Source organism: Podarcis pityusensis (genome assembly GCF_964106645.2).
Source record: "Podarcis pityusensis genome assembly, chromosome: 16".
Taxonomy (NCBI): domain Eukaryota; kingdom Metazoa; phylum Chordata; class Lepidosauria; order Squamata; family Lacertidae; genus Podarcis; species Podarcis pityusensis.
In genome coordinates, this window is record NC_138041.1 from 6,593,828 (window position 1) to 6,607,278 (window position 13,451).

The following is a 13,451-nucleotide window of genomic DNA, read 5'->3' on the forward strand; positions in this document are numbered from 1 at the left end:
CACAACTCTACTTCTCCTTTACATCCGCAGGTGTGGCTGTGGACGTGCTGGACCGATGTCTTGCCTTGGTAATGTACTGGATGAAATGAATGGACCTAAGTGAGACACAGCAATTGGTTTCAATGGGTGTGCTCTGAGGATGACTGACATTGGATTACAACCAAATTGGAATGGCTAACTTAAGTCCATTGGTTTCAATTGTTCTACTCGGTGTAGGATGGAGTGGGATACAACTCACTGGATCCCAACTTAGTCATGCTTAGAAGAGACCCATTGCAATCAACCAGACTGAAATTAGTCATGATTTCTTTAATTTTCAGTGGGTCTGCTCTAGGAATGGCTAAGTCCTGATTCAGGCATAAATGTAATAATTGGGAATGCCACCCTTCTTGTTGCTAGATTTTTAGAAAAAGAAAAACCTTACTGATTAAAACACAAATAGACATTGTGTGCTGCAGCATAGCATAGGTTTTAATGTGTGTAACAAGTCAAGAGATAACATTTAGAATATCAGTAGTCAGTTTCAAGTATAGTAGATATGTGGATACTTTGCCTTCCATGAATGACTTTTAGAATTGACCCATTGAACAATTAGGGGAAGGGGGGAATGCTCTCAAGGGCAGAATCAATTCCCCATCCCCAAATAGTGTCCAGTGTCTCAACGTTGACTTTATTTTGGTTTTATAGAGTGACTCTTCCTTGTTGATGAGGTCTTCTCTTCCATCCATGCCATTTCATTCAGTGAAGAACTATGTGATCATGTGACACAGATGAAGTCAGGTGTTCCAGCTTCCATCACATGTCGGGTTGCATTCATGGGATGTATATCAGCATCGCCTCCCACTACTTGACAGCTCTTGGTGAGACATGTTGACCATTCCCATAGAAAGGGATCATGCTTGACCCTGAGCAAAACAAATGCTCCATCGTTCTGAAGGCCGATTCACACATGCAAGTTATCCCCTGTTCCCAGAATTTAAACATGCATGAATAAACGTTCCGTTTTGTGCAAATAATATCCCAGGCTCATTATATAGGAGAAATGCTATTCAGATTGGAAAGCCCTTTAACTATAGATGTATGCAATTAAAACGAAGCTTAGAGCGAGAAGGGGGAAATTTTGATGCAGGCCTCATTCGCAGAGGTGCTGAGTTCTTGTGGTCCATGGTTGGGGCTACGAGTGCTCAGCACTCCTGGGATACAGGAATTTGTAGAAGCTTAGGCAAGGCGATCTCACGCCATTGGTAGGGGTTCCTTGTTTTCCTTCATAGCAATGGTATTCCGTCTGAGTTTAATAATTGCTGCAGTAGCTGTATCTTCTTTCTAGGTATGATGGCCTGGAATAAAAATCCATCAGGCTTGAATTGCTTGCAAAGGCCGGGGCAGGGAACTCTGCAAAGCTGAGGCTTTTGTGTCCTCTACTGCCCTGACCAGAGCGAGCACAGGGGTTGCATTGGGTGATGCAAAAGGGCTGGTCAGGGCAGTAGAGGGCCGGTCCTGGGATGGTTAAGCAGAATGCTGGTGGCTGTATCCTGACAGTTGAGGGAGGGCAGCTAGCATAGCACCGAGGGTTAAATGACCCTTGACCCTTCATGGTTGGATGATGATGAATCTGAAACAACACAACAGGGAGAGAGATCATGAACAAAAGCTTTATAATCAACTGAGTCAGCACTTACTTTTGGGAACTAGATAGGCAGCTTCCAGGAAGAAGATTGTTATGGGGTGGGGGGTTATAGCTCTTAACTATACAGTGGTACCTCAGGTTACATACGCTTCAGGTTACATAGGCTTCAGGTTGCAGACTCCGCTTACCCAGAAATAGTACCTTGGGTTAAAAACTTTGCTTCAGGATGAGAACAGAAATCATGCTCCGGCGGCACGGTGGCAGCAGGAGGCCCCATTAGCTAAAGTGGTGCTTCAGGTTAAGAACAGTTTCAGGTTAAGAACGGACCTCCGGAACGAATTAAGTACTTAACCTGAGGTACCACTGTACAAACATAAAAAGTACCAGTCCAGAGTTTGTGTGTGTTTAATCAAAGGGAAGGATAAGAGCTCAAGACAGAGCAAAGTCACATCACACAGAGAGAATCTCAGGTTCAATTTCAGACCGGGCTGGGAAAGGCTTCCTATATTCTATTTAAATCAGCCTTTATTGATCAGTGGTGGAGTATCTGCTTTGCAAACAGAAGGTCCCTTCTCCAATAAAAATAGGGACATCCTATTCAACAACAACAACAACAATTTATACACTGCCTATATGACCAGGTTGGACTGTTTTCAGAAAGGAACTGTCAATGGTTTTCAATATACCAGTTCCACATCAAAAACAACAAAAGCATAAGGACATAGCTATATCAGGTCACTGGTCCATCTAGCCCAGCATCCTGTTCCTATAGTGGCCAACCGGATGCAAGCAGGACCCCAAAACAAGAGCACTTTCTCCAGAAACTGGTATTCAGAAGCATGACTGCCCCTTACTATGCAGAGGATAGCCATCATGGCTAGCAGCCACATGTTCCCCAACCTTCACCTAGAAAGGTCTCTTTCTCCGTGTGCAACCCATCTCCCCATGTGCTTAATCATAGTGCAGTAAGTATCCAAATATGCCAACATTCTGCACAATCCCATTTGTATGTGAAGGGTAGTAGAGTAACATCTTCTACTGTGACAATCCTATTATTACAGATAAAGTGAGGGTAATAAGCCATGAAGGAGGAATTGTTCTCCACTGAAACTATGTTTAGCTATTTAGGCATAGTTAAAGCAGTAAATGAGCAGAATCATCTTCAGTTCCCTCTCCTGTTTTCTGAAATACATTTAATTAGTATTTAGGGGGAAAGAGAATTTAACCTGCAACTTGGTGACTGCCTGCAGAGCATTTGGCACAGTAACGGGGAATGTAAATCTGCACTTGAATTTGTAAGCTTTAATAACAACTGTTCTCTAACAAAGGTGTCAAAAGCAGTATATAAGTCAACTAAGGGTTTATAGAAATGTGTCCAGCGCTGGATTTAGGGCAGTTTGGGCAGTCTGCCCCCCCTCCAACAGGGTGCTGAGTCAAGGGGGCAAATAATAATAATAATAATAATAATAATAATAATAATAATGCCACCTATATTTATATGGATACCTACTGAGAAGATCCATTAGAAAGCAACTGTGCCAAAAGGAATTATAAGAAATATTTAGGGAGTGGGTTGCCAAATTTTGTGCTCGCTCAAGGTGCCATATTACTAAAGTCTGCTCCTGATGTGCCCTTTCAGCCCTAATGTCTTCATAAAATAAAACAGGTTGGGATAAAAGAATTATAGGTGAGGACTGACCTAAAGCATGGTGGGTTGGTCAAAAACATGGTAGATCTTCTAGTTGTGGGAAACGTTGAGTGTGACTGAACCCAAATTAGGAACGATACCTCTTTTCTGATTTATCTTATGTAAATAAATAGGTTATAATTGTAAAGGTTTTGGTGTGGTGGTGAGAGAAAAGATGGTGGATGAACTGCCTCATTCATTGCCCTTCTAAGGTAAAGGTAAAGGTAAAGGACCCCTGGACAGTTAAGTCCAGTCAAAGGTGACTATGGGGTTGCGGCGCTTATCTCGCTTTCAGGCTGAGGGAGCCAGTGTTTGTCCACAGACAACTTTCCGGGTCATGTGGCCAGCATGACTAAACCACTTCTGGCTCAATTGAACACTGTGACGGAAACTAGAGCGCACGGAAACGCCATTTACCTTCCCGCCGCAGTGGTACCTATTTATCTACTTGCACTTTGACATGCTTTTGAACTGCTAGGTTGGCAGGAGCTGGGACCGAGCAACGGGAGCTCACCCCGTCATGGGGATTTGAACCACCGACGTTCCAATCGACAAGCCCAAGAGGCTCAGTGGTTTAGGCCACAGCGCTCACCCGTGTCCTTCTAGATTGACCTTCTAGATTCACACCAGCCAGGTGGGAATGATTTTCAGACCATTTCACTCTTGTTACCAATCAAAGGGGAATCAAGTATGTCAGCTACAGGGACATAAGAACTTGTCTTATACTAAGTCAGACCCATTGGTTCATCTAGTCTGGTGTTGTCTACAATGACTGGCTGTGCCTCTTCAGAGCTTCAAGCAGGGAACATTCCCAGTCCTACCTGGAGATGCTAGGGATTAAACCTGTGACCTTCCGCAAGCAAAGCAGGTACTCTCCCACAAAGACCTTCCCTAGTTTAGAGCCTTGCATCTTTTGCCCACCACAGTGATATAATTAGCCGACATATCATCCACTCCCAACGTCCACCATTCCCAAACCCCATGCACGCTGAGATTTCCACTCAGAGCTTACCTGATGTCTCGGAGGATCAGAAATCGCAAGAAGTGGTTTGAAGATCCCTCAAGCTCTGCCTTTTTATACGGTTTCTTGGGTGGCCTCGAGAAGTTGAGACATTTTTGTGTGTGCTGTTACTTCACGCTGGAAAAAGAAATAATTACATCCTTGACGGTGATTACCAAAATGTTGTGAATAATAATCTTGCAGATAGTGTTTATGAGTTTATCCTGGATTCAGCAACCCTATGTTTTAATATGTTACACCCTAAATGCCTGGTTTTATTTCAAAACAGCACTGGCCTGTTTCTTGGGGTGTTCTCACCGGATCCGCTGGAAAAGTGGGAGATGGCAACCCCTTGGAAACATAGGAATCAATAGATCTAGGTATTCTCAACCAGAAACCACAGGGAGAATGCCAGCTGTTAAGAGTTGCCAACCATGATGATTTCATGTAGCATTTCAGATGTCCTGATAATAATTGTCCCTCATGCTGTGCTTTTGTTATTTCATTCTCTGTTTGTTCTTTTGTGGAGTGGCCTTAACTTTGTATTATTTTGACAGCCTGATTTCTGTATACTTTTGACAGCATGTGGGAGCACAAGGATTAACCTTAATTTTTGTCATCCTCTCTAGAACTGTTTTAATACTTTAATCCTGGGATATATACCTTGGGCACTCCCAAAACGTCAGGTGTTTGGGATCCATAGTGGCCAAAAAGTATTGAAATGAAAATTCCATGTTTTTGCCTTGGTGGGTTTTCTGAGATTGTAATGTATGAGAGGTTTGGCTCAAGGGTGGTAGTGGGAATATTTCAAATTGTATCCCACTAATTCCAACTCAGAGTAGACCTACTGAAATTAAACCACCTATGTTAGTCATGTCTGCTGACTTCAATGGGTCTGCTCTGTGTAGGACTAGCATGGGACATAAGCCTTCTTCTATGATTGGTGAGACCTCTTTGATATCTTCACGTGTAAGGTTTTCACTGTTTGAACTAGGGGGTATAATTTTATTTACTTGTTGCATTTATACCCCACCTTTTCCTCCAAGGAGTTCAAGGTGGTATACATAGTTCCTCCTTCTTTATTTAATTCCCAAACAACCTGTGAGGCAGGTTAAGGACCCAAAGTCACCTGGTCAGTTTCATAGCCAGGTGGGGATTTGAAACCTAATCTCCCAGGCCCTAGAGCAACACTTTAACCACTACACCACACTGAACTTCACACTAGGTAGCTGTGCCAGAAATCAAGACCTCCTAGTGAACTAGTAGCCTTTCCCTATAATGTGAGAGGCGTTCCCAGGAGAAAGAAGGCCACTAAACTCTAGTGAGCTGGTCTCTCTATCTTTAAATACATTATCTTCTGTATTAATAAAACAATATAGACCAAAAAAAATAAGGTCAAAGGTAAACAAAGATGCTTTGGAGAACATGTTCTTGGTTACGTGTCTAAATGTGGCATGTCATCCAGGAAATCTGAGATCTATCGCAAGTGCCGCCAACCCTACAGACAATCTTGGGTGCTAACCTCACAGAGAGGTGTCTCTTGGGGGTTCTGTCTCCCTCAGAAACACCCAAGGGACTAGGTCTCACCGGCTTAAGTGACATGAGGGTGGATTCCACTGGGACTTAAGGATAAAAACGTTGGTGGCAAGAGCAGTTTGACAATGTGACCAATGGACTAGAGGGGTGCGGGCTCTTCTGTGAAATGGCAGGCTGTGTAGAAGAAGAAGAAGAGTTTGGATTTGATATCCCACTTTATCACTACCCGAAGGAGTCTCAAAGCGGCTAACATTCTCCTTTCCCTTCCTCCCCCACAGCAAACACTCTGTGAGGTGAGTGGGGCTGAGAGAATTCAAAGAAGTGTGACTAGCCCAAGGTCACCCAGCAGCTGCATGTGGAGGAGAGGAAACGCAAACCCGGTTCACCAGATTACAAGTCTACCACTCTTAACCACTACACCACACTGTACTTTGCCGTGCCTCACTGCCTATGCACATTTATATCAAAACCCATTAGAGGGACAATTAATCCAGTGCTCTGTAGCTGGAGATTTAACTCCTGTGATGGGATGGGCCACATTCCCTCTTGGTTACCCTTTTGGGGGCCACAGACCAATGGTGGATGGGGCCAAAGGCAATGAATGTAAAATTTACCTTTGTACAGAAGGCTAGTTTCTGCACATGCTCACCCCACCCCCACCCATCCTCCACCCAGACAAGCCACAGGCATAGTCAGAACTCAATGGCACATTCCAGCCCAGCAAGGGCTCTCAATGATAATAACAATAATAACAATTTATTATTTATAACCTGCCCATCTGACCATGTTTCCCCAGCCACTCTGAGTGGCTCCCAACAGAATATTAAAAACACGATAAAACATCAAACATTAAAAACTTCTCTAAACAGGGCTGCCTTCAGATGTCTTCTAAAAGTCAGATAGTTGCTTATTTCTTTGACATCTGATGGGAGGGCGTTCAAAAGGGTGGGCATCACTACTGAGAAGGCCCTCTGCCTGGTTCCCTGTAACCTCGCTTCTCGCAGGGAGGGAACCGCCAGAAGGCCCTTGGTGCTGGACCTCCGTGTCCTGGCTGAACAATGGGGGTGGAGATGCTCCTTCAGGTATACTGGGGCGAGGCCATTTAGGGCTTTCAAGGTCAGCATCAACACTTGCTTGCACTCAGAATTGCACTCGGAAACGTGCTGGGAGCCAATGTAAGTTTTTCAGGACCGGTGTTATATGAGCTCGGTGGCCACTCAATGAGAGTGTGAGGGCTGTGGCCTAGATAAAGGCACAAGAGCCACACAGGAAGGCTTAGAGGGCCTGGTCACTGGGACTTGAGTTTCCCCATCAGTGTTCTTGAGACTCTAGGGAGTTAAGGGCACAAACATTCTCAAGACAGGGACCAGAAAATAGAGACCATCTCATACCCTCCAAGTGCCCTGATTTTCCAGGGACAGTCCCGGGAGGAGGATAAGCTGGTGATTTTGCCAGCGGTGGCGGCAGCTGTGAGGGAGCATCCCATTGCCTCTCTATGGCTGCTGCCGCTGCCGGCCTACTCCCTTGGGCAACTTGGAGCAGCTGCTGGAGAACAGCCAAGGATGAGGAGAGGCTGCCACCACAAAGTGGAGGTTGTTTGTGTTGTGTCCCATTGGTATAGTGCCTTCTTCTGATGGGGGGGGGGACCAAAGATAGTGGGCTGAGGAGGGTTGGGGGGAGTGAAAAATGTCCCTATTTTCATCTGAGGAATGTTGGAGGGTTTGCCATTCTAGGAAAACAAGGGAAGTTTGAGCACAGAAGATTCTATGAGACATTTCTACATACAACATTTGAAGAACTACATTGTATATGAGCATACCCTCCATCTTTTCTCCGATGAAAATAGGGACGTCCCATTCCATAATAATAATTTTACTATTTATATGCCACACATCTTACTGGGTTACCCCAGGACTCTGGGCAGCTTCCAATATCCATATAAACACAGTGCTTTTATTCTGGGGGGGTGCAGAGGTACGCTTACCCCTAAACATTTGTGAATCTTTGTACTTTTGTCTGGAAAAATAATCTCTCAAAGTACCTGCTGATGGCATTTTACCATTGTACTGTGGAGAGTGTATTAACTTATGGTCTCTGTGTGTGGTTTGGAAGCTGCACAGTCAGGGAAAAAACAATGCTGTCCAGGGTTGTAAAGACTGCGGAGAGAATAATTGGGTGCACTCTTCCCACCTTAGATCAAATCTACGCTTCCAGGTGCCATAAGAAAGCTGCAGAGATAGTGCAGGATAGTGCGCACCCCGGAAATGATCTCTTTCAGCTTCTGCCTTCTGGAAGAAGGTACAGGGTTATAAAGACTAGGACTAGCCGCCTGAGAAACAGTTTCTTTTCAAATGCGATTTTGATTTTAAATGCAGTGTAAGGTAGTCTCTATGGGAGTATATTGTATTTAATTATGGGGTATCAGAGTTTTTAGGATGACAACCAGGCTGGGATAGCAGGGATAGCAGGCATGTTGGTTTCTGAATGTCTGATGTAGATTTTCAATTTCATTGTTCTGTATGGGACAATGACAATAAAGATTATTGTATTGATGTATTGTATCGTATCGATTTACTGTATTTATTTTTCCTGATTTGAACTATAAAATGATGATTTTCTTGCGGCAAAATGAGAGTATCCCTTAAACATTTTTTTTTAGAAAAAAGCACTGTATACACCTAATAAAACATCAAACATTAAAAAACTTCCCTATACAGGATTGCCTTCAGACAGCTCAGGGGCTGGATAACTCCATACCCTCTAACATTTCTCTGATGAAAATAGGGACCTCCTAAGGAAAAGCGGAACATTCCAGGATCAAATCAGAAACCAGGATGGCTTCTCTAAATCAGGGACATTCCTGGAAAATAGGGGCACTTGGAGGGTCTGTGTGAGGCCACCATCCATGGGCCACCTCCAATTTTTTTCTGGCTGTTGGTGGTGACTGCCTACAGAAAATAGTGGATAAAGGCAGGGGTGGGTAACTTTTTACCTTTCAAAGGTTCATCTGTCAGAGGTGACATACTGGTGGTGGATGGGCCAGTGGTGGGGCCAGAAGTGAGCAGAAATCTTCTCTCTCCCCCTCCCTCTCCCCCTCCTCCCTCCCGCTTTCTTCCATCCCATTTCAGCCCCTCGTTCTTCCAACCCTGACTCTCACCCTCTATCTTTCCACTACTCTCTTATTCTCTTTCATTCTACTACCTTTTGCCCTTTCTTTCTCTTTCACCCACTGCTTACTCTCTGTGTCTTTCTGCCCCTCCCTTTCTGCCCCTCTTTCTGCCACCCCCTCTCTCCTTCTCAGCTGCTCCCCTCCCCCTTTCTCAGCCACCCTTTCCCCTTCATTCCCCCCTCTTTGCCAAATACATGAAATTATGCCAGGGGCCTCTGTAGCCCCCTAATTGGGCCTGTGTTGATGCCCTACTTATGGAACAGCCTCCCTGTGGATGCATGTTTATTTGTTTACTGAATTGCGGTTTATCTTCCCTCATAAAGATTCCCCTTTGATAGAGGTTGCAAGTCTGGAGATGCAAATAACATTCAAGTGTCAAGGAAGAACAATAACAACTGTAAACCACAAAGAAAAACAGTAACAGGTTGTTAAATTAAAGCATAGCTAAAGCAGGACTAGCAACAACCCTCCGGCTCATGAATGACAAACCACAAGAAATGATAGTCTGCAAAATAACTGAAGGATGTGTTACTCCAACTGAGGTCCGTTCATTTTCGTGGGTCTAACTCTGACTATGTTGGGTACAACCTAGACTGATAGGAGCCATCTCCTAGGGTCCAAAGTCCCTTCTGCCCCCATTAAAATATTTGAGTAGGGCTGGTCTCCCCAAATTTGATGGACATTGCCATTCAAATGGTGTGCATAGACCACGTCTTGTGATTGATTACGCAGACTGGGGCTTACCTGCCCCCTCCAATATTTTATTCAAGTTGGCACTTCTGCCCAGATTCAAAGTAAAAGCCAGGGCAAAAGAGAAAGCTGTTGGCAACTTGTCTTTGGCCTGTGAAGTTGCCAAGTCATTACCATTTTACATTCTTCACTTTTCATGTGAACATGTTCTGTTTAGTTCTTCTGGCAGTGGCTTCCTTTGGCTAAGACTAATTCTACCAGTTTTGTGTGGGTCTCTTTTTCAAGACATGGATTCATTTTTATTTTTCATGTTAGGTCACAGCTCAGTGATAGAGAATCTACTTCAAATGCAAAAGGTCCCATGTCCATTCCATGGAATCTCCAGATAAGAATGGGCATTTTCAACCTGAGACTCAGATGCTGTGTCGACAATGCACTAGTAGGGCTGTAGCTCAGTAGTGGAGCATCTGTCTTGCATGTAGAATATCCCAGGTTCGATTCTTGGAATCTTTATGTTGGTCTTGGAAATATATATGTCTGAAACACTCAAAGAGTCACTGCTGGTCAGGACAGGCAATGGCGAATGAGATGAACTCACGGTCTGATACCACCTTGAAGACCTTTCAGCAGACAACTGAAAAAGTAGCATTGCCCTCACCCCAATTTCACTTCCCCATTTACATCTGGCAAAGTCAAGGGGTCTCTTTGATCGTTTGATGTCTTGGAGTGTAGGAGCAAAAATTGGCTGAACTTGCTGGAAAGAATGATGGTGCTACCCACAGGCCACATTCTAGGAACGGTAGTTTGTTAAGGGAGCAAAGAGTTGTCAGGTTAAGGCACTTGGCAAATTTTGGCTCGGGGGGGGGGGGGGAGATCTTCCTAACAACTCTCAGCACTCTAAGCAAATTGCAGTTCACCTCATTCTTTTGGGGAAGCCGTAACTGTTTACATATAATATAATAATAATAATTTATTATTTGTACGCCGCCCATCTGGCTGGGTTTCTCCAGCCACTCCGGGTGGCTTCCAACAAAGATTAAAAATACATTAAAATGTCACACATAAAAAACTTCCCTGAACAGGGCTGCCTTCAGATGTTTTCTAAATGTCAGGTAGTTGTTTATCTCTTTGACATCTGATGGGAGGGTGTTCCACAGGGTGGGCGCCACTACCAAAAAGGCCCTCTGCCTGGTTCCCTGTAGCTTTGTTTCTCGCAGTGAGGGAACTGCCAGAAGGCCCTCAGCACTGGACCTCAGTGTCCGGGCAGAATGATGGGGGTGGAGACGCTCCTTCAAGTATACTGGGCCAAGGCTGTGCTGTCCTTGTGCTTTGAATATGTGGTATGACTGTGACCACAGAGGCTGGTGGCTCTTGTAGTAGCATTGCTGAAAGGAATATGCTTTTGTCTTGGGGGGGGGGGGCAAAGGGAGAGGCTGGTTGGAAGTCCCAAGAAGGTGTATCAGTGCAGAACAGGTGGTGGTAAAAGAAAGATGAACCAAGGGGTAGCAGAGGTGGAGACACATTTTGTTCTCCCCACAAAAAAATACATTGATGCCAAAAGTTCCTCACATATATGTTTGCCTTGGCTCCAGCTACAACACAGAAGTACAGAGCTTTCTACCCAAATATAATATTACATAGGCAGGAGATGTTTCCACTCCTTCAAAGTGGGGTGTTTGTGTGCCCCAGTGACCACTGGTTTCCCCTTTCTTGGTTACACTTCCTGCAGCGGAGGCTGCTTTGTTAGGCAACTCAGTCTGCCCTAAATCTGTGCCCCCCACTTGCCTTCAGAACAGAGGAAGAGCCTTTCAGATCTTGCTAAAGGCCCATCTAGTCTAGCTTCCTGTTCTCTCAGCCACTCAGGTGCCTATGGAAAACCATCAAGCAAGACTCAAGGACAAGAGCAACTCCCCTTAATGTGGTTTCCAGCAACTGGCCTGCAGAAGCATAACTGTCTCCAACCATGTAGGGAGAGCATAGACATCATGCCTAGTAGCCATCAATTGCCTTCTTCTCCTTTGATAGCCTTGATACTGACAACCAGTATCAGAGTGTTAGTTTCATCTCCCTTGGTCTCAATATTGCCCTTTATGCAACTCAGCAGTGGGGAAAAGGATGGGGACAAAACCAGAATGAGTTGGGCACTGGCTGTCATTGGCTCTGACTCTACCTATTGCTAGGCTCTTTGACCATCCACTCCCAATGTCTGCCAGCCTTCAATGACTCCCTGTCTGGCATCTAGGGATAGGGGAGACATCTGGGCCATTTAACATCTTAATACAGACATACTTCATTTGCATGTCCCAAAATGATATTCAAATCTACCAAAATGAGCAGGAAGACGCCATCTAAATTGTGAGTTTTACATAGACAAGCCTTTATTTCAATAGTTGGGAAACCATTGAGACATCTAGCAGAGGCAGATGCTTCCCATAATATATTGGCTCAGATTTCTTGGTTGCAATTATTGATTAGGGATGGGTAAATGTATAACACATTGAAGCTTCTGATGAACATGGAAGATATGCTGAAAACAACCTTCTCCAGGCAATTAGCCTCCTGAAAGCATCCCAAGAACACAGGATTTGTGTGGTAATCCACTGATGACAAGGCTCCTTTCACAGCTGTACAATCTAAATGGGATTTCACCATTTTCCCCTGGGAATTTAGGGGTGGTTCCTGATACAAGGAAACTACCAAGACTCACTGAAATGATTTCCACTGCTTCCAGAGCCAACCCAAGACCAGTAGGTTCCTCTGGAAAAGGACAAGATAATATATTCCATTTGATGTACGGAGGCCAAGTGGACTGGCAGTGTATCTACTGTACTTATCCTCAAGCTTTTATATCCTATTTTCCTTATATTATCTCCCTTATCCTGAGTCAAACCCTGCTACTCAGACTTCCCTAGTAGCTCAGGAATAGTTTTATTTTATTTTTTCTGAAGCCCATATGACAGTTCATCAAGATTTTATTATGAATTTCTGCTCATATACATAATTTTGCATGCAATGTTGCCTAAAATACGCATTTTCTGCAAAGCAATTTCTTCTGATATAATGAAAATTTTGTATGTTATCATCATAAATTTTTGCAAATTTATGCACAATTTAGCACAGGGTATGTAATCCCCCCCCCCCATATTCCTTGGTTGGAGGACCTCATTGCAAAATTCAAAGAGATGCAAATTTCTTAGGTTGGCTGTGTTTCAGTTCAAGTAATCTTTCAAAAAATGCAAGACACTTATGTAGTTTTTCCTTTAAATGTCAATGGAATCAAATTTCTCCCCAATTTATAGCCAGCTCAGCTCTACCCATTAACAGCTTCTTACTGTCAACCAGTGCCTGCTGTCTGAGGCAGCTTCTTCCCCATGCCTTACAGTAGGGATGGTCCTGTTTGTTCCCTCGTATCACTCTTTCCTTCGTTCCACCCCTCCTGACTCCCAATTAAACTAAATTCACGCCATACATCTAAAGCACTATGATACTACTTTAAACAGTTATGGCTCCGCCCTCAAAGAATTATGGGAGCTGTAGTTTGTTAAGGGTTGCGGAGAGTAGTTAGGAGACCCCATACTACCCTCGCAGAGCTACAATTTCCAGAGCTCCCTAGGAAGAAGGATTTAATGTTAAACTGTTCTTTTCTGCATTATTCCTGCATGCTTTTGTCTGACTGAATTTAGCTCCAGTACCGTGGTACCTTGGTTTAAGAATAGCTTAGTTTGTGAACAACTTGGATTAA

The 13,451-nt window shown here is 44.2% G+C and overlaps 1 long non-coding RNA gene across 1 annotated transcript; it reads right to left on the reverse strand.

Annotated features, from left to right (window-relative positions):
* Window positions 1-445: 445 nt before the first annotated feature.
* Window positions 446-4,519, reverse strand: LOC308465123. Its single transcript, XR_013980252.1, has 2 exons — window positions 4,327-4,519; window positions 446-1,612 (listed from the first exon to the last, which is right to left on the reverse strand). It is a non-coding gene; the product is annotated as an uncharacterized lncRNA (long non-coding RNA).
* Window positions 4,520-13,451: the final 8,932 nt, after the last annotated feature.